This window comes from Benincasa hispida, chromosome 11, assembly GCF_027475165.1.
Source record: "Benincasa hispida cultivar pf3 chromosome 11, pf3_genome.v1.1, whole genome shotgun sequence".
Lineage (NCBI taxonomy): Eukaryota > Viridiplantae > Streptophyta > Magnoliopsida > Cucurbitales > Cucurbitaceae > Benincasa > Benincasa hispida.
This window is the reverse complement of record NC_143488.1, coordinates 7,842,353-7,851,140: the sequence shown is the minus strand read 5'-3', so window position 1 is coordinate 7,851,140 and position 8,788 is coordinate 7,842,353. Positions and strand designations below refer to the sequence as shown.

Below are 8,788 nucleotides of genomic sequence, written 5' to 3'. Positions count from 1 at the left end.
TCTATGAATGCAATTGATAAATTCAATACCTTTATTAAAGAAATGTTGAATAACATCTTTTATTGACAATAGAATATGTTTAATTTTACAAACTGCTAGTTTTAGGACCTAAAACCCAACAATACTCCAACTTGACTAAAACTCCAGTGGATTAATACAACGTTGAGTTACACTGTGAGAATAAAAAGTATAAATACAATAAACTAGGACATTAAATACCCATATATTCTCCCATTTGCCCTATTGATAAATATCTCGTAGACCTAGTCCTACTAGGTGAACCTCAAATACTTTAGCCGAGAGGGCCTTCGTAAATGGATCAGTTAAGTTGTCTTGTGAGGCTATCTGCGTGACGATCATGTCTTCTCTGTGTACAATCTCCCTGATGAGATGGTACTTCCACTCGATGTGTTTTCCTCGTTTATGGCTTCAAGGTTCCTTTAAATTTGCAATTGCTCCACTGTTGTCACAATAGAGGGTGACAGACAGGTGCATATTAGGAACTACTTCCAGATCAGTCAGGAACTTTCTGAGCCATACTGCTTCCTTTACTGCTTCACTTATAGCTACATACTCAGCTTCCATTGTGGAATCAACAATGTAACTTTGCTTGATGCTTCTCCACACAACTGCTCCTCCATTCAGAGTGAATATTGACCCCGAAGTTGATTTCCTTGAATCTTGATGCGTTGTTTTATGAGGTGAAATTATGAAATGAATTGCAGTGATGGAAATACGTTGTGCAACACGTTTTCTTAGCAGAATCTAAGTATAAATCCTACTGAGTTTTCTGGTAAGTCCAGGGTCGAACTCAGGGACTAAGGAAAACGGTATGCGGTGATAATTTTTAAGAAGACCTTGCGGTAACCAATAAATCAAGAGTTGTTTTTGGGTTGTTGTATGTGGTAATAAAAGTATGCGGCAGAGTTAAGAAAAGAGCTAATAGTACGAAAGATGCGATGAGTATGCAGAGAACAGGTTGAGAAGGGGTTCAGCTAACACTTTCTAGGATTGCGTTCATGTTATGCGATCATGCAACACACATACAATAGCAAATCATCTCTCAACGCAAATTCTACGACTTCTAATTTTAGAACGCATGCGATATATGCGATAAGTCTATAGGGCCTACACATAAACCTCTATTCTTGTCTATGCGATGACAAATGACACACACACAAATAAAGCGACCACATAATATCATAACCTATCTCTAGGGTGCATGCGATGCATGTTGGCAAACAAAGTTTATCTCTAAGTCCATATCTCTTACTTATGCGGATCTAATCTTGCCCTCTCGAGTCTAGATTCTAACCTAGCTCTCTTAAGTCTTAGGTTCTTTCTTTAGACTCTCTCTCGAGTAGCTCTAAAGGGGTGTTGAGCGCAACATAAGATAAGACAATCGCATGCAATGAAGATCCTAGGTCATGTTAGCTTAATTCTTCTCAACCCGTTCGATAAATTTAGCTACTCATGCGTGCTTCTAAAAGAGTGAACAGAGTAGATAAGCAAGTTCCATTTTATAGATATAGATTTGAAATACAAAATAACAATGTGGAATAAGAATAAAGAGCCTGGTAGCAATCTCTTGCTTCCCAAGGCTTTTATACTTTTTTCTCTACTCTGCTGAAAAGATAGTCTCGCTCTCGCGAGAGTCGGCCCTCTCTTTGCGTTTTCACGCCTCTGGGTTCTCTCTCGAGCTCACCAAAACGATCTTCCAACGTCTCTTCCCTTCTCTTACTCCGCCTTAAAAGAAAAACTACTTCTATCTAAGGGAAAATTATCTAGCTGTCCGAACTTCTTCACTGAAGGTTGCCCTCGGTATTTATAGAGCTTTGGGGTGAAAGGCTGCTTCTCTCTTATGATTGCATTGATGAGATGACATTAATTCTCTGTCTGATGTGTCGAATATTTGTCACCGAAAAGTTGAGTGTACTTGCTACAGTAGTTCGTTAGCGGCTTGTCAACTTTGGAATCGACCATCATCAGCGTTCTGTCCCATCGTGATTTATTATGCTTTCAACCTATATACACCCACCAAGTTGCGGCGGCTTTATACGGCAATCCTTCTTGAGTAGATATTTGCGAGTACAAATCACCGCAAAGCCTTGCGGTAATGCTGCGCTCGACCGTTACTTTCTTATGATCGCATTTTACGTTTTGCATCAGTGCATCTTCTGCACAAAAACACAAAAGTTAACTGTTTTCATGCGATGAACGCATATGACCGCAATATTACGAACTTAATGCTTTTTGGATGTAATCTTATATATTTTATCAACGCAAACCTTCATTTTTAATAACTTAGTACTGTAATAACGTGCATTTCTGCCCATTATCAAATCTATATCGGTTTGGAAGTCAGAATCAGTGTATCCAGTAAGGATCAAATCTTTAGCACCATACATGAGCATATAAATTCTTGTTCTCCGAAGATACTTAAGAATGTTCTTAATGATAGCCCAATGATTATATCTAGGATTGGATTGAAATCTGCTGACTATTCCAACTGCATAGCATATATCAGGACGTGTACACAACATGGCATACATCAAGCTCCCTACTACTGATGCATATGGAATTCGTTTCATATCCTCAACCTCTTGAGGTGTCTTAGGACTTTGTTTCTTTGATAGGTGAACTCCATATCTGAAAGGCAACGTTCATTTCTTGGAATTTTGCATTTTATATCTGGATAACATCTTGTCTATATAAGATGCTTGAGATAGTATTAATGTTTCGTCCTTGCAATTCCAAACTATTTTGATCCCAAGAAGATACTGTGCTTCTCCTAAATCTTTTATTTGGAATTGTGTAGCCAACCATCTCTTAACGTCAGCTAGAAATTCTACTTCATTCCCAATGAGTAGAATATCATTAACATACTGTTGGATTGTATCAACACGCAGTAGAAGTAACAAGGATCAATAAGCACTTTAATTCATTAATTTTGGCAGAAACTAAAGTATGCTATTGCAGAAATAAATGGGTATCAAGTCATACATTTGTAGAACTTCTTCAAAGCTTGATTTCTAGCTGCAAATCTCTCCAAATCTTGTTGTAGATCACCTCAAGATCTTTCTTACTATCATCTTGGTTCTCTACATTGAGTTATGGGACTCAAAATAAGTTTGAACTAAGGGAATTTGGAGAAAAGCTCACAGTAACAACCCAATTGAAGAACACATTATTCAACTGATTTTTTTAAGAAAAATTCTATAGATTGCATTGCCTCAAATTCACTCTAATCTTCTCAATATATTGCAAAGAATTGGTGATAAAAATTGGAAAGAATATATGATGCATGTCTTATGCTACGTGTTAGTACCCATGCGTCGGTGGTCATGCGTTGGAATGGAAAGTATGCATTAATCTCGTATGCAATAACCATGCATTCCTATCACAAGTTTTCTTGCCTTCTTGCCAAGTATAACGAGAACGCAAGTTTCTCAGGTGATCGAAGGTCGAACTCAGGGACTTGTAACTCAAGAATGTTTGTGAAGCAATGTGTTTGAGGCGGTGAATAAAAGTAAAAAGAAGAAGTTAACGGACTACACATTACTCCTACTCCTAACTAAACAGATTGAGCGATGGAAGATTTGCGATGAGAATTGGTAGATATGCAACAACTGTTAACGCATAGTAATGTTCATTATCTTAAGTCACTCGAGTAATTCCAGCTCGTCACACTAACGCATCGCACACCTCTCGGTGGCCAGCTGCATGCCCATATCTCTATAGTGCATGGTCGCGTTGAGCATAAGACCGTGCCTATCTCTAGAAACAATGCATACTCCGTTTTAGTGCGTTCCACCAGTTACCTTCTCAGGTAATTAGATGCGGCTAATTAGCTCATAGACAAGCATTGCAACAACCCATCGACAAACGTTGCTATAGCCTCACACCAAACAAAGAAGATTAACTCATTATACTCATGCAACGTACACCTCTTGGTGGGTTGCTACATGCGTCCTATCTCTAGGCTACACGATTGAGTATGCGACCCCCTTTGTTAACTAAACGAAGGAGGTAAACGGTGATAAAGATAAAGAAGATAAAGAAGATGGCGTTGAAGGAATGTAGAAATGCATTGATTACAAAGTGTAAGTGTCTTAAGCCAAAATGTAATACAATACAGAGATCCGTGGAGAAATGAAAGGCTATGCATCAAGGCTGCTGGTGGTGCCATGGATGGATGGTAGAGAAGTCTCTCTCAAGCTCTATCTCCAGCAAAAACTCCGATAGTCACTCAGAATGGGCTGTGGAGGTGAAGAATCCTCAAAGAAAATCTCACTCATGCTCTCATCTGTGAACGCAAGCATCTGCCTTAAGGCAGAAGCTCGGATGCTTTTGAAGCTAAGATCCAAGGTGCTATTTATAGAGCTCAAACGTCGACAGCCTTCATGATTGCATTTTGCCTTACTGCCACCTTTGTCGTGGTATGGGTAATGTCAATATCATCTTATCTTATTGATACTCCCAAGGTATGCGTTCGTGCTTGCTTCTTTTGAGGTGCCAATGCATTCCATCTACTTTGCGAGCAGACTTCTATCGATTTGTGGACATTACATCCCATGCGGCGAACTTAATTAACTCATGCGTTCAACCTTACGGCGGTCTGGGACCGACGCATGCGATCAATTCCTGTAATATCTGTAAAAATGAACACTTTGATCCCAAAAAACGCATGGTATAGGGTTAGTAAGGATTTTTGGTGCTGTTTGACGTAAGCTCACTTTTTACATGAATTCTTAGTACTATCAACGCATATTCTGCTTTTTAGCCCTCATAATTCTAAGTAAAAGGCTACAAAAGCTTGCATTTCTATGAGCTATCATACCCCTAAACTTAGAATCATGCTTGTCCTCAAGCATGTCTTATACTTAGGAAATTTAACATTTACCCTCCGGCTTTTTTTATGCGGTGAACAACTTTTGAACATATAATTCACTCGTACCTCTAACCTTGGCAGCAACACTCTCCTCAACTTTGGCTACTTCTTTAAAGAGATATTTTCTTAATTTAAATCTGGTAAGCCTCTGCTAAAAAACCTTTTACCCATTTCTTGCAACTTTACGTTTAACTTTTTACAATGGGTTCATTTAAAGAAATTCAAAGTTTGCGATACATTATTAGATTGATGCGTTGAACCTGGCTACACTCTTCGTTTTGGCTTGCCCCCACGGGTGTCATGCGAGCATCCAACTTTGGTTGCATGCCATATTCAACTCAACTCTTGTTTTAGCTTATTTGGGTTGCACTAGACAGAGGAGTTGTTATTATGCGTTGATTTTGGTCACCTATTTTCATTTTGGCTTACCTGCACAGGTGTCATGCGAAGTATCTAACTACGTGTAAGTGCCTTACACAACTTTAATCTTATCATCTTTTGCGCTGACAGTGGAGTTCTCTCTCTCTTTGTGAAGTAAATATCGCAATGTGTAGATTAGACGCATTTGCTCGGACCACTGTCTTCCCCAAACTTAGAGAGTAATAGGGACCTTTGCCAAAAAGCTAAGAACAAACTCATCAGGGATACGGTAGAAGATGTTTGAGCAAAGGTTTACACATAATAAAACTTGAGACTGTCAAACTTTGAAGAAGCTACTAAAGTGGGTGAGCTGTGCAACTTTTAGTTAGTGGATGTAATGAGTTATAAGTATCATAGATGCTGATTTATCAACGCATAAGAAAGCAAACGACTTTTGGGTTTATTGGCACTAAACCTTATTCATATACTGTAGATCATTTTTGACTATTTACTCGAACCTGATCCACTTTTGTGTCTCTACATAAACTTCAAGTACTCATGTAATAGTCAAGTGAGTTTTAGGTTTATTGGATTTCTAATAAGCATTTCATTCAATAACAACTTATTGAATTTTCAGAATAAATTTTATTGTTTACATACCACGAGTTTTAGGACATAAAATCCAACCATACAACACCATAAAAGCGACAGTTTTGTTAACGATTTTCTTGTAAACAAAAGGTTCGTCAACGTTTTGTTCAAAGCCATAAGATTTAATCGCAGTGTCAAATCTCATATTCTAGGATCTAGATGCTTGTTTCAACCCATAAATGGATCAATTAAGCTTGCAAACTTTTTGCTCTTGACCCTGTTCAATGAACCTTTCTGGTTGAGACATATAGATACTCTATTCAAGATAGCCATTCAGAAAGGCTGTATTGACATCCATTTTCCATATTTCATAATCATAAAATGTAGCTATGGACAAGAGTATTCTAATTGACTTTATTGTGGCAACTGGAGAAAAGGTTTCTTCATAGTCTACCCTCTCTCTTTGGGTAAACCCTTTTGCCACAAGTCTTTCTTTGTAGGTCTGTATCTTACTAGCTTGGTCTCGTTTTCTCTTGTAGATCCATTTACAACTGATGGGTTTTACCCCTTTAGGTTGATCTACAAGATCCCAGACAGAATTGAAATACCCTCCCACTACGGCGGGACAATTTAAACTCTTGAGAATGATGTGAAATACCAGTTTCATCAATAACTCTTGTTGATGGACTTGCTCTGTCAACAACTCTTGTTGATGTATTTGTCGTTTCTCTAGACATTTCTTCTATTACTAGCTTACTGCGAGGTTTATGATTCTTCATGTGGTCTTCCTCTAGGAAGGTTGCATTTGACAATACAAATACCTTGTCTTCTCTAGGAAGGTCTGAATGTACCAGCTCTAAGGGTTCTTTGGCTCTAAGACCTTTTCCAGAAAAAGATCTTTTAGTCATTTTACTCTCAAGACAGGATTCACAAAGTGGTAATGAATTGTCTTTTAACTTATTTAGATGACCGTTCTTAACTAATCTCTCAATCCCATTGAGATTTATGTGACCCAGTCTCAGGTGCCAAAAATAGGCATTTGGAGAAACTTTCCTTTTCTTATTATGAGTTTCAGCTGTTTTAAACATCTCTATGTTTGAAACGGCATTTACCTTAGTCGGCTTTAATAAATACAATTTATTTTCTAATTTTTCAGAATAAATTTTAATATTCTTCAAAGTAATAAATACTTCATCATTTTCGAAAGAAACTTTATAATTTTGTTCTAGCAAACAAGAGACAGATATCAGATTCCTTTTCATAGAAGGAATGTAATAAACATTTTAAAGCAAAATGTATCTATCTTCTAAAAATAACTTCATATCTCCCACTGTTTTAACTGAGCAATCTTTCCGGTGTTGGGATTGATGTCTTAATTCTCTCGATGATCTCGTAATTTGTAAGCATTTTGTACACATTGTTATTAATAAAATAAGTGTTATTTTATTTCATTTACTCATACCCAATAAACTAAGATTCGTGGTTATTTCATGTAACTTAAGCATGTATGTGAGACATACAAGTGGATCATGCCTTAAGTAATAACCTAAATGGTCTGTAGTATAAGGATAAAAAAATGATACCTTATCTTGGTGACACTACAGATATGACCCGCTTTGTAGATATTTACAAGTGTTGTAAAGTGCTAAAAATGGTCTGATCCTAACCATTCATGTGGAGACATGCGAGCGGGGGTGTCCTATACAAAGAGTTTGTATAAGACTGAACCACGGATGAATAGTCTCTTTATATAACGCCATTGATAATTAAGACTTACATTTCACTAGACCATAGGTGACGTGACATTAATCCTGAGTGAGTTGGGAGCTCCTGCCTATGAGAACGGTCCTTTGATTAGTAGGGTGAGAGTGGCTAGAATGCCAACTCAATAAGCCTACCTTTTTGGGGATTCGTCTGATTGGGGAGCTGGGAACTCAGCTACACAAGACAACAATCACTTCTTTTCCGAAGCAGAGGTAAGTAGATAAATTGTCCTTTAAGGGCTGATTCCGGGTCTTAAACATAGTGGCCACACCCTCTCTTTGGAAGAGAGGACTCAGTCATAGTAGGACTATGACTTATTGTTCATTAGAGGAATCAGTGGTACTTAAGGTGTTAGATGTAACTATAGGAGAAAAATGGTAAATTGGCCCAACTGTACTTATGAGCGATTTGTGAAGGGTTATCTCATTATTGATTGGTCATATAGATACAGAAATATATGTGTAGTGCGAAGAGTGCATGTGTCAGTCTTTAGTGGATTGTCCGACAGTTAACGGATGACGGATCTTGTGACTAAAGAGTTTAATCAGTTATTCACGTACCGTTGGAACTTTAAGCTACAGGTTCATAAGGTCCCCTTGGTAGCTCAATGGGTTCAAGTGTAGAATTAGATTTTGGGTTAGTTTGAAGTGTTCAAATTAACAAGAGAAAATTCAATTATATGTGACATACTTTAGGAGATACATTGATTGGAGATATTAATATAAATAGGATTTATATTAAGTACCATAAAATAGAAAAAGAACCATGGTTTATATGTTTCATATGATGAAATATTAAAACTATGGATTATAAATATAATATGATAAGTTGGTTATCATATTTATTTATAATATATTAATTATATGATAATTAATTCTTTTTCTCTAATAACCGATTTGAGTGGGAGGTTATTGGAAGTTTTATTGTAACCCTGAGATAAAAGGAAATTTTTTTCCAAAATTAATAGTTGATTCATTCGGAAAAACTCACGGGAAAAGGCTATCAAGTAAAAAGAGTTTTTACTAAGCGATAGCCGTTGAGAGCATACACGATCAACTAAGTGTTGACTATACGATAGTTACTCGTTGATCGTTGCTACACGATCGAGTAGCAAAGACTATACGATAGGCTTCCATTATCTAAACGATTGAGTACATCATCTTTACGATAGACAATCGTCTT

General features: G+C 37.2%; 1 pseudogene; it reads right to left on the bottom strand.

The window, feature by feature from the left end:
• Window positions 1-240: 240 nt before the first annotated feature.
• Window positions 241-2,663, bottom strand: LOC150032360 (secreted RxLR effector protein 161 pseudogene; annotated as a pseudogene).
• Between the last annotated feature and the right edge of the window lie 6,125 nt (window positions 2,664-8,788).